A 21,113-nucleotide genomic window follows, 5' to 3' on the forward strand; every position below is an offset into this window, starting at 1 on the left:
CACCATATGGACAAAAGTGAATTTTATAGTTAATCAATTTTGTTCACTGGAAACGAAGTTCTTAGATCCAAATTCCATTTACCTATGGTGGTAGAAGCCTGCAGTTTACTGCAGACAGGGCGTCAGTGCATCAGGATGGTCCATCACATCCACTATTTGCTGCATGGAGAATTTAAGGCAGATCTGTGTTGCAAGAGACTCTTTCTCAAAAACAAAACAAACATCACCACCTCCAAAACAACTACAAACAACAACCATATTACTTTATATATTATTCATATAAAATGAAAATCTAGCACAGATGTTTTCAAATATAGTCTTGTAAAATAATTTTGCTGCAGAACTAACATTAAATAGCTGCTTCTGCATATGAAAAGAAAAATTGACCAAGAAAATTATTGAGGTAGAGAAGATCCCAGTATCACATATTTGTTCTAATTATTGGCTAGCAAGGGGTACTCTAAGTATTCATTAAAATTAACACATTTCATCTGGGGATACAACAGAGCAAGATGGGTCTAGATTACTTCTAATACATTTCTTTTATTGCTCCATATCTAAATAAATTATATGAATTAAATTAGAGTTCAAATGTTGCCGGGCAGTGGTGGCACATGCCTTTAATCCCAGCACTTGGGAGGCAGAGGCAGGCGGATTTCTGTAGACAAGGCCAGCCTGGTCTACAGAGTGAGTTCCAGAACGTCCAGGGCTACACAGAGAAACCTTGTCTTGAAAAAAAGAACCAAAAAAAAAAAAAAGTTAAAGTTCAAATGTTTATTGTATAAAAATTTTCCATTTCTTTAAGTAAATACAAATAATTCTGCCTACATCTCCTGTATCAATTTTTTTTGTTTACCAGTTATAATTAGCACAGTTATGTAATGTTCATTGGTCACTGGCAAAATACATTTCCAGGCATTATAGAACTCTATCCAGCTCTCTACTTTTGTAAGATGAGTATCTTCTGGTCACATTGATGAGGGAGATCAGGTACAACTCCCAATCTATAATAGGTTTATTTCACATAAGAGAATCTAGGTTCATCCATGTTAGTACCACATGACCTTACACGGTTTATTATGGTGTCTCTATGTATCGTTTCTGCCTTTGTTCACCAGTTCATAGATGCTTAGACTGCTTCTATTTCTTGCATATTATAAACTATACTGAAACAGTCATCCTTGTTTCTCAGACACATTGATTTTATTTTCTGTGAAAATATCCAATTGTTTCCCATTTGAAACATATTGTCTTTCTCTTTTAAATTGTGGGAGGAATCTACATGTTGTTATCTACACTGGCTAAATCAATTTTTTTTCTTACAAGCAGCATGAGGGGAAGTTTCCTTTCATCCATCCTATTAGCCTTCTATATTTTTATTATTTTGGTAATAGTCATTCTAACTACTATTTTATAGAGAAATGTTTTAAATACAAGTAATTTAAAAGATTATATCTTGTGGTTTGGTATAATTTAAATTTGTTAATATACCAACTTACCATTTATCATTTAATTTCAAAAATCTCTCCTCAGGTCCATTGCTTATTTTTAAATCACTTTGTGATTTGTGATAATTTGCTAATGAATATGTTTTGTTCCCAATAGATTTCGGATAATAATTCTCATCAGTTCTTTAGCTCTACTTTATGGTCCCACATAGGCATCTAACATCTTATTTTTCTTATCTTTCTTCCATCCACTATGACTGTATCTGTATCTGTATCTGTATCTTTATCTGTGTGTATATATATGTAGATGAAATATTTTTATGGTTGGGATAAAACAAAACTTAAGGTAATGGAAGGAATCTATCTACAATATTAATTTAACAATGCAGTCACTCTCTGAAAAAAGCTATGATAAGGAAATATGAATTTGACATTAATTTTGATAAGAATAAATTGACTATTACTATAAAATTAAATCCAAGATTATTTGTAAGTATTGGAATAACATGCTTTGAAGTTTAATAAGGTAAAATCATCAATAATGGGGATAAATGCTTTGTTTTCAATTTATTTTGGAAGGTGAACACACAATCATAAAGTCACTATATGTCTAATTAGAAAAAAAGGCAGCTCAATCAGAGTTTATGAAGTAACATAAGAGTTAAGTTTTGAATGTTATATGAACAAAATAAAATGCACAGTTCTTTCAGATTTTAAGTTGTATTGGCTAGTTTATGGAGACAGTTAATAAGAAAGTTTCACAAATTGCAGTTGATGGAGGTGGGTGTTTCAGAGATCAGAAATGATAATATTTCAGACTAAGTTAATAGGATAGTATTGTAAGATGAATTATTTTCCAGATATTAGAAATAATCATTGATTTTGTCCACTGAAAAAAAAATAATTTAATCTTCCAAATGTTCATAACAAAAATAATGTTTTACTGGAGGAAGAGTTAGATAGCACAAAGGAGTAGAACACCCTTATAATTTTACAAGAGAATATATTAAAATGTTTTAAATGTCACAATTCAAACAATTTTTAGATGCAGCCAACTCTAGCTGACAGTGCTAGATATTATGGTCCAAACAGTGAATATATTTTATAATATACATGAATCTATATATAAAATTTATAATGTATACACACATGCACAGAAAGAAGCAGGAATGTGAGAATGATTTGATTTTCATGAACATCAAACTTCTTACATGTAGCATATATCCACAATCTTATCTTAGCTGTTTTCCCTTCCATCTGGAGAAAATTTATTTTTCTTTGGAGGTTCACTGATAAAATTATTGTTTTATATTTCTCCCATAAAATTACTCATCCCTTCATAAAAGTTTCCCATCTATTTTAGAGAATCTTACATTTTAACATTGTTAAATATTAACATAGTTATTTTTCTATTTAAATATAATCACTTAAAGAAAACTTTTAAGAAAATTCATTAAGAGAAATATTTGATTTCACAGTACCTGCAATTAAATATTTCAGACAAAACAACTTTTCATCAAATAATACTAGCACACATGATTCATTTGAATATATTTTAGTTGTTATAAAAACCTTCACATAACATTCAGGTTTTGAACTTTTCCTGGGATAGGCACCCTAGAATTATCTGAACAACAACTCACCATGGCCTGAATGGGAGCAGTAAGTCAAGGAGTTTCAATACAAATAGAAAGCTTGCTTTTTATTACTCATGGTACCATTCATTATTACTTATCTGATGCTAATAGCAGTGCAAACTAGAAATTTCATGCTGAACACACAATTGCTTCTGCAAAGATAGTTTTCTTCTGTGCTCGGAACTACAAAACATGAAAGATAATCTGCTTGAGTCATGAATTTGTTATACGTGTGTGTGTGTAATTTATTCATCATTATCTTCTTGTTCCCATGGCTGCAGTGCTAACCTACACACTCTGGGAATGGGAGAATTTTAGAGCATTTTAACTATGTTTAATATGCTTATTTTATTAGTCACATTGTGATAAGCTTGCATTACTATGTTAATCAATAATTAAAACACTACCCATTTCTGAAGGCGCCACCACCACCAGTGCAGTTGTACCAGACCAGCAAGGAGAGCTGGTGCTCCACTTGCCACCTTGGCCGCTGGCTGCCTATCCTCTGAATATTTCTAGCAGTTTTAAAAAGCATGGTGGATTACTCTGAAGTTCTGGGCATGCAGAAACATCTCTCTCACCCAAGGACTTTAAGAAGGTGTAACAGAAACAGGCTCTTAAATTGTATGGGTATAAATCCTGAAAAAGAAGGAAGAGGGGGAGAAGGAGGAAGAAGAGGAGAAGGAGAAGGAGGAGGAGGAGAGGAGGAGGAAAAGGGAAAAAAAAGAAGAGGAAGAAAAGTCAAAATTCAAACAGTCAGCTGAAGCATATGAGCAAAGCAGGCCGTCTATGACAAGTACAGCAAAGAAGGATTAAATGGTGGTTATGAAGGAGGTATCATTTAGACAGTCTTTTTGAGTCTGGCTTCATATTCATAAAGTCTTCAGAGAATTTTTTGGTAGAAGGTACCCATATTTTTAAATTATTGGAAGACATATTTGATGATGATGATGGTGTGTAGTGTGTGTGTGTGTGTGTGTGAGAGAGAGAGAGAGAGAGAGAGAGAGAGAGAGAGAGAGAGAGAGAGAGTGAGAGAGAGAGAGAACTATAAGGTCCCTGAGGAACTAGAAGCCAAGGGGATCTCTAGTTTTGCTGTGTTCAGTGGGTATACTTTCTTCCTGCTTTAGACACAGGCTTCAATTCATTAGGGTCACTAGATACTTGGGTTCTCACTTCATTTTCTTCAGCATCATTTGGCAGCTGTAGAATGTGCAACTTCAAATCAGTATCAACTCCAACTAAAAAAATTAAAGGTAAAAAGGAAAAGAAAAAAAAAAAAAAAAAACACTAAAAAGAGACCTGTGGAAAATGGTCAAGAAAAACTAGAAAGTTGGAGAAGACAGACAGTTAAAGTCCTTGACTTAAATGATGAGGCCATTCTAAAAACAGATGACAAATAATCCAAGCAAATATTTAGTAAAAATGGTAAACAATAACAAATATCATTTGAGATATAACAGGATTTTTTTTAAAAAAAATTCAAACAAACTCAACTTTTTGTATAACTGTATCTAATAGAAAGTAATTATACAACAAAACATTGGATCCCTATTTGTCACAGAATTTTGAGTTTGTTGTTGGGACTGCAAAATAGAATTTTTCATTTTTGGTCTTCGAAATTGCTGAAATCTCTGTGTGCAATCTTATTTAAACAAAACAAAATGTAATCTGAGGTGAGCATTGTGACTCTTGAGTAGTCCTAGGACAAGACTGTTTATTAATACCAGCATGCATCTGCATCCCATTGGGTTGAAATGCGAGTGAGTAGTGTCAGTCTACTGTGAACGTAACATGGCCAGATAAATCTTCTACCAAAATACTTCAATTTTATTTTTAGTATTTAGCGATGAAAGCTATTACTGTATCAAAATATTTCTAATTTAGTGTAAATTAAGGATGATTTCTTATTGTGCAGGAATGTTGACAACCTTGCCAGTTCTGACAGTTGTTTAAATATGTAATGTTCAGCTGAGGCTTTTAAAAAATCTGGTAATTTGGGACCTTGTCATTTGCTTTTTAAAAAGCAAGCACTGCCCATTTTTATGGAATTAATGCTTAGGTGTCTTCATACTGTATTCTACCTACATGGAAAACACATGAGGAGACAATATTTAGAAAGTACTATGTAGATATAGAAAATCATTGCTGTCTATTGTAGTTCTTTTAACCTTAATGTGGCATTTGTTTTTATTTAAAAAACATAACCAAATCCACAATTTGAATAAAAATTATATGTAATTGGAGGTTTTATTTCTGTGAATGTAAAGTGTCTGCAATGTGGTGGGTAAAGATATAGATGTCAACCAGAATCTTTTAAACCTATTTTATGATTTTTTTTTTGTAAAAACCATGAAAGTAATTTATTTAAAGTTTTTGGGGCATTGTGCCTGCATGTATGTTTGTGGACTGTGTAAGTGTCTGGTGACATAGAAGCTAGAACAGGGCATTGAATCTCCTGCTAGCAGAGTGACAGATGGTTGTGAGCCACAAAAAGGAACTAAGAATCACATTTTTGGTCCTCTGGAACAACAGCCAATGCTCTTAACTTCTCAGTCCTCTCTCCGATGACTCTAATATTATCATAAAAGGATTTGAAAAGCTTGCTTCCATGTGTGATTTGATTAAACACTACTGGACAGGTAATATCAATCTAAATTACATAGTTAGAGGTACAGGTATGAAACTAATTACCACAGATAGCCTGTTTGTGGTGGCATTGCTTATCTAAGGAATTAAAGTACCTAAATAAACATGATAAGGTATTTCATTTCTAATATACTTTTAGACAAATTTGGTAGTTTAATGTACATATAATATATGAATATTTGGTTCTGTATTTTAATATAAAATTATTTTGAGCTCAATTGCCATAACATGAAAAGCCATATATTATTTTATAAACCAAGAAAATTAAGAAAATTATTATAACAATGCTCACTTTAAATTTCAAATAGAACTTCACTAAAATTGCTAAGCATAAAGTAAGTAAGAATACCATCATATATCATGAAAGGCACAACTTTTTCCAGAGATGTAAAGTAGATAAATCTTATGATCAGACTTAGTGCCTGGGACTTTGGTGATGCAGTAGCATCATGTTGCACTCAGTCACCCATGCTCTTCTAAGTACACTCTTACCATTCTGTAAGCAACCCTGCTAAACTCACTGATTGAGTAAAAAGGCATTTTGAAATGTTAGTTTGAAATATCTTCTTTCCCCTATCTGGAGTAAGCATAAAATACTCACTCATAACTCTCCAGGGAAAGTTCCAAAATAATAAGGTCTGGGTTATTTTTTTCACATTTTGTTAGCTTTCCAATCCAATGTTCAGTACAACATGAGCTTCCAAGTCCCTGCTTTGGGTGGGTTGCCCTTTTATTCTGTATAAATTTCTGATCTGCTTTAGGGGTGAGAAGTGTTATTTTGTTAAACATGTTTTCTATTATCTCTTGGTATTTTGCAAAGTGAATGTAACTTAGTGGAATATAATTATTAAAAGATTTAAATGATTATAAATAAATATTAAGAAGCATTATTTAACTAGAATGCTAATAAGTGTTTTCCAAGTCCTTAAGATCATATATATATATATATATATATATATATATATATATATTAATCATATGGGCCCCCAGAAGTCATATTATGTTTGGATCAAACATCATAATCAATGTACACCTATTTCAACATAAAATGAATGGATTTTTTTGTAAAAATATTTTATAAAAAGCATTGAATTGCCAGGTGGTGGTGGCACACACCTTTAATCCCAGTACTTGGGAGGCAGAGGCAGGCGGATTTCTAAGTTCGAGGCCAGCCTGGTCTACAGAGTGAGTTCCAGGACAGCCAGGACTACACAGAGAAACCCTGTCTCTAAAAACAAAAACAAACAAACAAAAAAACATTGAATTTTACACTTAAATGTGATGTTATTGCTGTCCATATTAAACTGTGAAATCACAGTGGAAGAAGATGGGAATGGTATCAGTTGGTGTGTCTAATCCCATCCTGTGGTATCTACAGTTCACAGATGTGATATGAGTCATGCTGTTCATTGGCCATTAATTTTAGGTGCTTGAGTATCCTACAAGCACCTAAAAAGGCCAGCCTCTACTTAAAATATTAAATATGTAGCCAGGTCTAAGAGAGATTTTCATTCTAGAGGTTGTAAATACAGAAACAAGTACACATAGAACACTTTTAGGTTCATTGGAAAAAAAATGTGAAGATAGATAAAGAAAGAGTAGCTTTAATAGTTACTTTTCTATTGCTGTGATAAAACATCATGGCCAAGGAAAATTATATGGAAAAGAGACTTATTTGGGGACTATGGTTCAAAGGGGTTAGAACATGTGATGCCAGAACAGAGTTACAACAGGTAGCAGGCATCTAGGTCAGCAGCTACAAGCTTACATCTTGAGCCAAAATTAGGAAGCAGAGACCAATAACTCAAAATAGAGTTAATTTTTTGAAACTTCAAATTCAACCCCAGTAATATACTTCCTCCAGCAAGGCTACATCAAATCTTTCCCAAACAGCCATTGTCTAGAGATAAATGCTAGATACTGGGGCAACTTTTATTATTTAAAAACCTCAGTAGCCATTTGAGTGAGGATACTATTTAATATAATAATAGGATTCAGAGGAAATATTCCCAAGAATTTAAAAAGAATAAGCAAGCTAAAGTAAATTGAGTGCATTTTTCATAATTGATAAATTTATTTAAATGGTCACATTGTGTAGAATCTATTCAGGATATATATATATATATATATATATATATATATATATATATATATATTCCATTGCCATTGCCCTAACCCAGATAAATTTATCAAGTATGAGAGATGAATATATATTATAAGAATATATACTATACAATGGTATATAATGCTCTAAACCATTTGTAGTGTATATATACATACATATTATATGTGATACATATATAGATATAAAAATATAGCATCTCAAAATATTTCAGTTTTTCATTTAGTTGTTAATACAGTTCAAAATATCATGAAAAATAAATTTTTATTTTAACAAAAAAACAGTAAGAAGAAATGGTAAGAAGCCCAGCTAACAGGAACGTCATTATCATATGCATTTACACTCCTGGGATGTCACAGGATGGCAGTTAGTGCCTAAGAAAATCTCTAAATGTGAGCTAGTGCTCACCAAAAGATTGTGCCCTACTTACTTTATCTGATCCAAGTCTTTTTATTTTTACTATGCTCCACTATGTTCATAGCAGCCTTATTTATGATAGCCAGAAGCTGGGAAGAACCCAGATGTCCTTCAACAGAGGAATGGATACAGAAAATGTGGTACTATTACACAATAAAGTATTACTCAGCTATTAAAAATAATTAACTGGAGAAATTCTTAGGTAAATGGATGGAACTAGAAAATATCATCCTGAGTGAGGTAACCCAATCACAAAAGAACATACATGGTATGCACTCACTGATAAGTGGATATTAGCCCAAAAGCTTGAAATAGCCAAAATTCAATTCACAAACCACATGAAGCTCATGAAGAAGGAACATCAAGTGTGGATACCTTCATCCTACTCAGAAGGAGTAACAAAATACTCAAGGGAGCAAATATGGAGACAAAGTGTGAGACAGAAACTGAAGGAGGGACCATCTGGAGACCATTCCACCTGGGTATCCATTCCATGTGCAGTTACCAAAGGTAGCTGCTGATGTGGATGTCAGGAAGTGCATGCTGATAGGAGCCTGATATAGCTGTCTCCTTAGAGGTCTACCAGATTCTGACATATTCAGATGCAGATGCTCACAGCTAACCATTGATCTGATCAAAGGGTTCCCATTGGAGGAGTTAGAGAGAAGACTGAAGGAGCTGAAAGCATTTGTGGCCCCATGAGGAGAGCAACAATACCAACCAACCAGCGCTACCCAGGCTCTAAACCACCAGCCTGGGAGCACATAGGGAGAGACCCATGACTCCATATGTATTTGTAGGGGAGGATGGCCTTGTCTGGCATAGGTGAGAGAGGAGATCCTTGGTCCCATGAAGACTGAACACTGAGTGGGGGTGGAATTCGAGGGTGGAGAGGTGGGAGTGGAGGGGTAGGTGGGGGGCACATCCTCATAGAAACAGAAGGGGGGATGAGATAAGGGGTTTCTGGGTGGTGGGTGGAATGGGGTAAGTGGATAAAATCTGAAATGTAAATATAATATCCAATTTAAAAAAACAAATAGAAAAGAGGAACCTGACTCAAAATTTTAGTCACATGCATGCATAATTAAGCTACATTTTTAAGTTAATAAATATTCAATGTTGAGTGTTATCTGGCTATTTTACTACATTATACGATCACTTATGTTATGAGGCATTTTTTTTATATCTATTGTAACCAGATAGTAGACAGACTATGCAATAATGTGCAACTGCACCTCTCCTTGTAGATGTGTTAAGTGTGTCAGCAGCTGAAAATCCACCATGGCAGGAACACTTATGCCATGAAAACTAGCAATGCTACAAATATTTAAATCCTACCAACAAAGTGTTCCTTGTTTTATTGATGTCTACATCTAGATTCAAGGCAGTTACCCAGAAAGTCTTAAGGCAGATTAAACACTAAAATGTAGGCTGTCTGAAACTCACAACTGGTCAAAGTGCAGGAAAAAAGTATCTGTGGAGGTCCAACCACAAATGGAAAGTCTATGTTATATCCCTTTCCTCACAAGATTTAGTGACCACTGCGGGATCAAGGGCAAAAAGATTGTAGGAACCAAAGGTCAGGAAAGATTGAATAGAAACATCAAAACATCATCTTCCAGAGATGCCAGGGCCACTGTACCTAGAAACTGCAACTGTTGCCTGTAGAAGACCTACATGAGATCAACATTGATTCCAATATGGGATGGGGAATGGTTCACCAGCCCTGACCTCTAGCTGAGGAGCTATTGATAGCTGATGGTTTCTTGGGGAGAAAGAGTCAGTTTTTCTTTAAGAGTTGGACCTTGGTAAGTTGGCCACATTCCAGTGGATGACCCCTCACCCATGAACAACACAAATTGGAATCAATAAGCGCTCACCCGAGCGTGTGTGTGTGTGTGTGTGTGTGTGTGTGTGTGTGTGTGTGTGTGAGTGTTTAAGAAAAGAGAACATGAAGTTAAGGGTGAAGGAAGGAGTAGATCTAGAAGATAGGCTGAAGAGTCGGTTAAATGTGATCAAAATACTTTGTATGCATGTATGAAATTTTCAAAATTTAATTAAAATATTGTATTTTAAAAAAAAAAATAAATAAAACCTTTTCTCTGCATCTTCACAGCCTTGAACAAAAAGACAGGAGTAATGTGGGTAACTTAGCACTTCTGCCATCAGCAGGACACTGAAACTCTGCCATAATGGTGAACAGAGACTTTCCACTCAAGAACAGCATTTGGCAGCTGCAGAGGCTGTGTCCAAATGTTTTCTCAGCTTCCAGTTTCCAAAACAAACAGAAACACCATGTGTTCAATAAATTTAATTAGCAGGTTGTCTTTTAATTTGGTCTCTTAACAATCTGTCACTGTTTTTCTTAAATTAGCCTTCTATAAGAATGAAAATTGTATCACTTAGGCTTGCCGATTCCAGTGATGCTAGGAGAACTATTTTGTCGATAATATTGTTATATTTCTCAATACAAAAGATGATGGTAAAATGAATGAATATTGAATTGGAACATATAAAATAAGCATATAATAATATAAACATTCAGTCATATAAATATATATGTGACACATTTTATACATCAAATATATATATGCATATATGTGTGTATACATATATCTATATGTACACACACACACACACACACACACACACACACACACACATATATATATATATATATATATATATATATATATATATATATATAGCTTTGGGGAACATAACTCTACATTAGCTAATTTATTTCACTGACTAACAGATTAGTAGATACAATTCCTGGTTTTCTGTTAAATCCTCAAGTAGCTCATTGAATCTAGGACACAGATGAAGGGGTCAATACATGCAGTTTCTGCAGCCCAAGTTAAACCCTGCCTTACTTATTATGAATTATGTGTCCTTGGATTCCTGCTTGCATTCTCCTATACTCAGAAACCTCTTGTATACAATGAGACTGGGAATGACATTTGCTTCAGCACATTGCCAGTGTGATTACCAGTGGTTTGCCTGGTCCCATGAGAGAGCAATAAGCATCACTTCTTTCTGTGCCTATTCATGGAGCTTAGAGCAATTAGGAACAAGAACAATACGTTTCAGAATATGCTTCAGAAGATGTATATGAGGCCAGGATACACATTTAACTTACCAAATACAGTTAGTTGCAGCAATTTAGGTTGCATTTATGAGAATCAGAAAACCCTGCTAATCTTGAAACCATAGAAATGCTTTTCTTTCCTGCTGAAATGGGGGTGGGGGGAGGCAATGCAGGTTTAGCCTGTGTTTAGCTGCATGCCAGTGTGATCAGGAAAGATGGCTTGAACTCTATTAATTTCAACACAACTGATGCTCAGTTACACATCACAAAATCATTCTAAGGTGGGTGGAGCAGGAATGAGGCAATATCTCATCTACTTGCCTTTCCATAAAAAAAAAAAAACAAATAAACAACAGTATTTCCCCAAGTTCCTACTGCAATATTGCTGATGTCTCAGAAATATTGTCTATATTAGGGGGTTACTCCTGGTTGAAAGATGCTCTAAAATAGCAGACTGATACCTCCTTCTCTCCAACAAATTCAAAGTCATATTAACAGGAAAGAATGTAGAACAAATATGCAAAGTAATATTTTATTCTCTTTTGTAATAGTCATCAAGGGAAACATTATAATTTGTTTAGACTTTCTTATACTCATTTTACAGCTTAGCATTTATTTTTTTTTTTAATATTGAATTGCCTATGGGAATATGGTGCTATAAACTTTTCATTGCTTAGTTCCTCGGAAGCTTAACAAGGAGCTGATGTAGGATATTTTATTTTTAACCTGAAATTTTTATAGCTCTTTTTATTTTGTGTCTTTTTCCCCTTCCCCCACCCTTTGAAACATAAAAAGTAGTAGAAAAACAGAAGTTGGCCATTCCTGCTCACTTCACTCAGTGTGCTCTAACTCTCTTGGCTTTCCTCATTTTTCTCACGTGTACAAACTCCACGTCTACCTCACAACCTTTCCATCATTCTTCCTTTAGTTTTGGAAGTCTCTGCAGGCCAAGATCTCCACTGTCACTGCCACTCTCTCATGTCTGTTTCTCCATTAGCTCTGGTGTAAGATTCCCCTCCTTGGGGCAGCTTATCTGGCTCAATGCCTTTTCAAATATTCCTCTATATCTTTCATAAGATTTCTGTTGATTTTACATTTTTTAACTTTCTTCTTGTGCACTTTTTCCCATGTTAGTACATAATCAGACATGCCCAACATTAAAGTAACTCCTCTTGGTATTTGTCTGATCAATTCTACAGTTTTCTGAACCTAAAACAGAGTCAACCATAATTATTAAATACATGTTAAACAAATGAAAGAATCACTCCATCCTCCTCTAGCTTGCTGCTCTTTACAAAATGGATAGAAAAAAATAATGGAAAAATGATTTTAACACAGTTCTTGGTCAGAAATTTCTTAGAACAAGATAAATTTTATATTTATTAAATGTAAATGTCTTATGAGTAAAATGAATTGACCATTAATTCAGATCAAATGGAAATTTATTTAGAACATCGACTTTGATACTATGTGTTGCTTTAATGGGCATTAGAACTTAGGATTTTATAGTTGACTATAGCACCATGAAAGGCAGCCTTGTTTCTGGTAGATCACAGGGTGGAAACCCCGTGGACTCAGGTGATTCTGAGGGACCCCAGGTGACCCTGAGGGGTGGCGTGCATTTTGCCTTGCCCCCAGACTCCAGGCTCCTGGCAAGAGGCCTCCACAGATCTGTGCCTTTCAGTCAGGTAAAGGCACACTCAAGACAGATCTCTGTTTTAATGAGTTACCTGAAGGCCAGAAGGTCGTAGCCAAAATAAGCTTTCCTTCCCAGATACTCCTCCCTGCAAAACCTCAGACCAGCCCGGAGAAAATGGGTTACGGTTTTTACTCATCTACTTTCCGCCATGACAGTGAATGCTTTAAACAATAGACTGCCTTCTTTTCATCAGGATCTGCTGTGTGGAACAAAAGAACAGGACTTCTCATAAAGAGCTAGATCTAATCTCCTGCAGAATAGCTCTCTGCATTCCCAGCCATAGAGACCACCAAACCAAGCAAGCCAACCATTGATTCAACAAAGCCAAGAACTTTCATACCCGTGGGATCCCCTTCTCCACTTTCACCATGAGTCAGTCCAGCCCCTGAGCCCCCACTTCATTCTCAGCTTTTTCACAGCTTTCAGACAGTCCCCAGCCACCCTGCAGGCCCATGGACACCAGAGCCAACTCTGACTCTCCCCAGGACCTCAGACTGTGTTATCCCATCCTAGGAGTGGTGTCCCCACACCTTCACATAGCCTGAAACCCACCCTGTTCCCCATCCTGCCTCTCTGAGTGGCTCTAGCCCCATGGTGGGGCAGAAGTGGGACCACACTTAACCCAACAGTTGACTGGAAACCATGAATGAAAAATACCTTATTTCATATACTTCTGATGTTTTTGTTATCTTCATGAACAGATCTTAATGTTTGTGTATCATGAGACTTGCTTTTGTCTCCTCTAAGACATTAAGTATTAATTTTAAAGATTTGTTTAGGGAGTATATTTATATGTGTCTATATATCTGCCCATGGGTATGTGCATTTCGTTGCATGTACCTGCAAAAAGTAGAAGAGGATCTGAATCCCTGGAGCTGAACTTACAAGTGATTTGGAGCCACCTGATGTGATAACTGGGAAATGAACTCAGTGTCTCTTCAGGAATAGCATGCACTTTTAACCAATGAGTCATCTCTCTAGACCCTAAATATTAACTATAAAGGGTAATTTTTCCTCAATTTATAAAAAAAAAATAGATAAAAGACTAGAAGAGTCGCCTCACAAAAGAGGACACAGATCAAAATCAGTGTATAGAAGGATGCTCATTACTGTGTCTTCTTGGAAAAGCACTGAGAGACCATCTGTGCATGCTCAGGAGCATCCTTTCCAGAACATAAATGCGGACACCCTAGGACATCAAATGCTGCTGAGGAAGTAGGAGAAAGAGACATAACAAAAGGTTGACAGACTACAAGGTGGTGCAGCTACTTTGAAAGGGTTTGGCTACTCTAAACAGTTTTTTTTTTTTTTCTTATCATATCAGCTAGAACTGATGCCCAGTGGTATTAACCTAGATGGGTTGAAACAGTATGTATTTAAAGAACTGTACTTAGTAGTTTATTCATACTTTTCAAAAACTGGAAGCAAATAAAATGTCCTTCAGTAAGCATTTAAATATAGAAACTGTTTGTGTGCAGTGTGTATGAGTTTAATAAACATTTTCCTTACTCTAGATGGAGACTCTAAACTACTTCCACAGTCTGACAGCCAAGAACTCATATGTCAGTTCCAATATAAGATATTAATCCACTGCCAATTCAGAACACTGTCTGTGCCATTAGCCAAAGCTATGTGAAGCTTCAGCAGCCATCTTACTTAAGGCAGCCTCAATTTAGTGCAGGATGCTTCTTGCTTCCCTTCTGTTCCTGTGCTGCAATTTCACATGGGCATTTAAAGACAAAACTAAAAAACTCTAAATAAAATGAAAGGTAAATTTAATTAATTAGACAATAAATTATTGAATCAGGTAAGATTCTTCTGGTATGTATTCAAGACTTATTTAGTACACATTGACTACAATATATTGCAACATCAGGAGAATAACATAAAAGGGCAGGCCCAAGGGAAAGCAAAGAATCTACAAGTATGAACTGAATACACATTAGAGAAAGTGATTAAGTGGTGTATGAAGAGGGAAGAATTAAACAGAAGTTAAAAATGAACTATTTTTTAATATCAGAAGAGGTGGGGGCAATGCTGAAATAAGGTTTAGGTGCATACAGATGGAAAATGGTGAATTAACGCAAATACAGTGTATCATCACCCTGGAGAAATGACTCAGTGGTTAAGAGCATGTGCTGCTCCTGTAGAAGACCAGGATTTGATTCCCAGCCTCCACCTGCTGGCTCACCACTCTCTGAAACTCTAGTTCCAAGAGCTTTCATGCTCTTATCTGGTCTATGTGGGAAATGACCATATTCAGGACTAGACATGCACTCAGGGAAAACATTAATACCCCAAACATTAAATCTTGATAAAAAACAATAAAAGATATAATTAAAGGAATAGGACACACTTGAGAAAGTATAGCGAAAAGGTACCCAATTGTTTAGGAGTTACGTTCATTTCAGAAAGGCAGGACAAGTCTGCTGTCTTGTGGGGGAAAGGGTCAGGAGGTCTGCAGGGACATTTACTAGAATACTGACAAGCAGAGAGACCTCAGAAACTTTACTCAGGGTCCTTTGAAGACTAGATGAAAAGATGAGCCCCAAGAAAAAGAATGCCTGCAAGAGGCATTGTCACCTTGAAACTAGAAATCACTAGGACAGAATGCCACCATCCCCAAAGTCTTGCTTCCAGAAATTTGAACACAATATGCATAAAAGAAAAATTTTATGTTCTGACTGTTATGCCAACTTTTTATAAATATTGTCCATGCAAGAGACTAAAATTTAGAAACAAAGAATCATTGGAAATCGTTGGAAATCAGTGACAGGGCAAATGCAAAAATGACAGGCAAATGCTAAGGGCCTTGTAATGTCATTAAACCTTCAAAATTGGCAGAGTTGGACCTTAGATATAGATGTTTATTAACCTTGGATTTGTGTTAAAAAGGACATTCTGAAGAGAGCATGCCATTCACCTGAAAGTTTGATCACACTTGTACGGAGACTTCCTTTTCATAGCTCTGTTATCTGTTATCGAGTAGTTTCAACTTTTCAAAAGATTATTTTATTACCTTTGCTTTTAATAGGCAGCCTGTTAGGCAAGCATATTTAAAGCAGTTAGAAGCTTAGTCTCATCATGCTTTCCTTGAGTGAAGTGAGGGACACATGCACAAAAGTTCTCCCATAACATGGCAATATTGCTTTTGGTAGATTGCTCAAGCTATTTGACAAGTGTCCCCCGGAAGATGTTTGCAACCACAACTTGTCAGTGGCAGAAGGAAGGCAAAAAGAGAGTATATTGGAACAATTAAAGACAGCTACATTGAGTAAAGGCTGAGGAGGTATGTTTAGAAGTCAAAAAACATAAAAAAAATTGCTGTTCTTAATACACACTCCTCACGCTTTGGGTTAACCATTTACAATAAATCATTTCATTTCAAGGCCTTTTATTCCAGACAGTACTCTTCTAGGAAATGCTAGAAAATGAAATCCTCAGATCAACTGTGAGATAGTGCATATTTCTAATCACCAACCCCAAAAGAAGCACAGAAGCTAAAACCAAGACACTTGAGCATACTATATTATTGATAACTGTTGTCAGGTATGCTAACACAGAAGCGGTTTACAAAAGTCAAGTTCCTTATTAAAGAGGCTATTGACTGTGTAGGACAAATTCAATAAAACTCAAGAAGAAGCTGCTGCAGCTGAACTGCAGCTGCATCTCGGATGTAGCTTGGTGAATGTGATCTTGGATTGCTCTACTCCTTTGTATCTTCTTCTGCCTGCCTGCACTCTTACCACACAGTGAATTTTATCAGGAGACTTGTTAAGTCTGCACAGAATGCAACAACCATGTTATATGAAATCATCTCTTGCAGACTGGGGAATATAACATAGCTGATCTGCTGTACTGGTTTTACAGTCATGGAAAATGCCTGCAAATCAATATGGATGCTGAGCTAGTGACGGACTGCAGTGCTAACAATGTTCAATATCATGTCCTAGATATTAGTAATTTCAGAATTCTAGTAAAGATGAGTGTAACAAAGAAAACATGCTTTGAAAGGGGAAAGTTCTACTTTTTCTACTAAAGGTTTGGAGGTGCTTAGGACAGTTCTAAAAACAAACTCCATTGGACAAAATTTCCTTAACATGACACACTCAATTGTAGTTTGCTAATAATCATTAAATCATTTTAAGTTTAATGGCATAATTATATTATATATAATAGATATAGCATATTTTAGTAAAAAAAGTTAATAAAATAAAACATACAAAATCATAAATGAATAAACATTAGGAAAGTACACTCAAGTGTTCATTCAAATTTAACATAATAGAAGCAAAAACTTATAAAGATGAAGGAGCAATAAAGAGTTAATAATTATAGTTGAATATTTCAGCAGCTCCTGTGTGTGTGTGTGTGTGTGTGTGTGTGTGTGTGTGTGTGCATGCACATGTACAACCTATGCATGCATATTTTGTGAAGACTCTGTGAAGGAGGTATGCAAAACTTTTCTACCTTAATTTGACTGTTGACTTTACTCATAAGTTATAACCATTATTTGAATACACAAGACAAGACAAATATCTAAATTGCTTCCAGTATCTTTCATAGAGAAGAGAGTTAATCTCCATAAAACCCCTAATTTCATATGGGGGGTTGGTGGAGGGGTAGCTGGAAAGTGGAATATCATTTGAGGTGTAAACAAATGGAATTAATAATAATAAAAACTCATTTCAGGATCTTGTTACTGATGTTTTAAGCTCTGAAAATATGTCTGAATGATGGTTTTCCTGTGTGTCTTTCTTTTCAGATTACTATGATGAGAAATTATTTACAATTCTCTAGAGAAACAAATCCAAGAGAATATATAAGATAAAAAAAGAATTTTCTAGATTATGGCAGATGATGTGACTGTGTTGTACAAAGCTAGCTGTCCCTTTGTGGTTACAGGGGAGACTGAAACACCATACCTGATCTGTCCATCAGACTTGGGTGAGTTCTAGTTCAGTTGGAGGATGGAGGATTATTGGTGAGCCCCCATTCTTTAGTCCATGTTGGAAGCCCAGTGAAGTTGGGTTCTTATGCCAGAAAAGATGAAAGACACAATAGCAGTTACTGAGTAGGTAGATTTACTATGAATATAAAGCAAAAAAAAAAAAAATGCTTTTTTTTTTTTCAGTGTTCTTTACATCTGGGCATCTCTTGGAAAGTGCTAACTGCTCTGAGTGAAGATCTTCCTTCTTGATTAATCCTTCCTGGAAATGCCCTCATCTGGGGACATTGCTTAAAGGATACACTTTCCAGTCAAATTGACAATGATGCTAGTCACTGTAATTGGACTGACTGTCTTTGGCAAACAGACTTTTTACAAACAAAGCTGGAGCTTAGGAGCACAACAGTAACAGCATTTGCTTGAGTTTACACTGCAGAAAAGCTCACTAGTGCTTCCGAAAACCAAGGTTCTTGATTATTTTGTCTAAAAAATCAAATGAGAGATTCTGACAAAATTTGACAATCTCTTGAGAAACTGTCTCTGTTGCCTTGCCCCAGTCCAATTTTCATTATTTTTGCTGAGGTTAATAGGATTTCAGAATTACATTTGGATTGAATGAGATATACATTCAAAACATGTAAAACATGTCCTATAGAATTCATACACATATGTGTGAAGTTTATATGTAACGTTTATCATACTTTTATGGTGCTGTGTGTATTTGTTTTGATCAAGGCAGGTGAAGTAAAAACCCTGTTTCAGTTGCCATGTTCATGCCTGGCTCCTTCTCTCCTCTTTGGAAAGAGAATTGGTTTCACTTGTTAAAGTTTCTCTTCAGGTTACATAATCATTTCAGTGAGAATTAGATTAGGTTAAGAATTTATAAATAGAACCCTGAATATGTATATTTCTTAAGAGGTAAGTCTTTTGAATGGAACAGACTACAAATGTTTCCAACACTTTCGGTCTAAGTTAAAATTAAAATGAGTGGTCATTTTAATATGTTTGTGTAAACTTAAAATGTGTTTGTTGAGTTCATGTTCTTGACCTATTTCCTCATCTCTTCTATAACAGAAAAATGGGCATAAGTAGATTTTTTTTCTAAATTACTAACTTAGCTTGGAAAATCAACAATCTCCTTCTTTCTATATTTAGACACATAATAAGACATGCTGTGTCATTAGTAAGTATGAAAGTTAATAATGGTAAGAGAGCTGCTGTGATAAAGACACCCTTAACAGAACTATAGAAACTAATTAGAAAATTGCTAAGTGCAGTGACTCATACCACTTTCTGTGTGACATGTGTGGTTATTATCATCTCTATTTAAAAGATGAGAAAGTCATGGCATGAATAGATTAAATGACTTGTCCTGTAACAGAAAGTATATAAAGATACTCCATGAATTAGTCTGACTTCTCTTGAAATCAAAATTTTCTAAAATTAAAAGTACAGTATCTGAGATGGTAAAATAATAGTAAGTGGATATATTTGACTCTAAAATCTATTCAGAAGTCATCTTTCTTTTGACTGTTTAAACTATGAAATGTGTCGGTGACAAACCTATGCTGCGTTTTGCTCTAATAATTATAGCTCCTCAGAAGGAGGGAATCTCAAGCCTGGATCTTTTTTTTTTAATGTTAGACACAAAAGAAAAAAAAAATAACATTAGATAGCCAAAAGTTGGCTCCGGAAGAGACCATAGAAATAAAATTAATCTTTATCTGTAGGACCCTTGTTCTGGAGGGTGTCCCACGAAGATCTCCTGGCTGGGGACAGGGTGAGAGCTGGGAGGGCTCACTACTGTCTCCGCTGCCTCTGGCCTGCGTTTCCACTGTAGATCTCCATCCAGACCTGATGAGGGAGGTCTAGGCCAAAAGACACAGAGAGGAGTGGGAGGGGAGATTGCCTGCCCCTGCCGCTGCCTCTGGCACCCTGTTGCTGACCGGTCTTTCCCAGGTGTTGCCCCTGTCTCTCCACACTGAACCCATCCAGGCCCAGGCTAGGCTGATAAGAGTCGACTAGCTGACAAGGAGGCAGCCTGGTGTCCCAGGCAGGTTTCGGGAGAGCCTGCGGGTTTGAAGTGTTACAGCTCTTTGCTAAGCAGGGAAGTGCTGGCCAGGTAGCAGGGAAAGGCGGTAGATCCCTTGCCCAGTGTTAACAGCTCTGGAGCCAGCTAGCTGGTGAAGAGGGGAGGGTCCACAACAGAAGCTCTCAGACAACAGGATGGTTCTTGTGTGCGCTTTACTTCTCAATTAAGCTCAATATATATAGTTTGGGGTGGGTGAAGGTTTTAGCTGCAGGTAACCTCATTGGCTTAGTCTGAGGTTTTTGGGGATGCCTCATATGCATGTGAGGACAGCCTGGTGCACCATTCCTACATGACCCGATGTCCGATGGTCGATGGTCATAGACCTCTCAACCTCTCTGTGGGAGGGGCTGTGAAGGGCAGAAGCTGAGAGAGCCAGGGGGCAAGGAACAGAGCTGAACTCCTGCTGTCCTTAAAGGGTTCTCCAGGGTTCAGAAGCTCGTTAGACCAGACACCTGGTTGTCTCTCAGCTCAGTGCCCCACAATTATCTGTCCTCTTTTTTTCCCTGCTGGATAACATCTGAAAGATGTCCCCATGGACGTAGTTGTCACAGATGCTCCTCCTTTTACTCCCACATTCCATGGAACACCATGGTAAGATATACTTCATCCTAGCCTTACTTTTCTACTGACTTGGAACCAAGGAACCTGCTACCATAATTATAGCTTAGGAAGAACTGCCTATAGGAGATGAGAAGAATAAGAGAGCCATTTGGATTGTACTCAGAATCAATATTTGTTATAACTTACCATTTTGCTAGCAATCAGTAATCAAAAAATATAGGTCAAAACATAATTGGTATAAAAACAAATGAGGAGAGCTCATTATAATTTTTTGATCTCCCAGCACAGGCAAATATTGAATAATTTATTAGAAGTTTATCACATTTAACTGTCCATGTTACTATTGTCATTTTTGTTTGTTTTTTAAAATATTTCTACAGTTTTATATTTTTAATGAGCTTCTCTAGCTGCTTAATTGCATCCTTATTAATGTCAAGCTTTGATTATCTAAA

The sequence above is a fragment of the Arvicanthis niloticus genome, chromosome 1 (genome assembly GCF_011762505.2).
Source record: "Arvicanthis niloticus isolate mArvNil1 chromosome 1, mArvNil1.pat.X, whole genome shotgun sequence".
NCBI lineage: Eukaryota > Metazoa > Chordata > Mammalia > Rodentia > Muridae > Arvicanthis > Arvicanthis niloticus.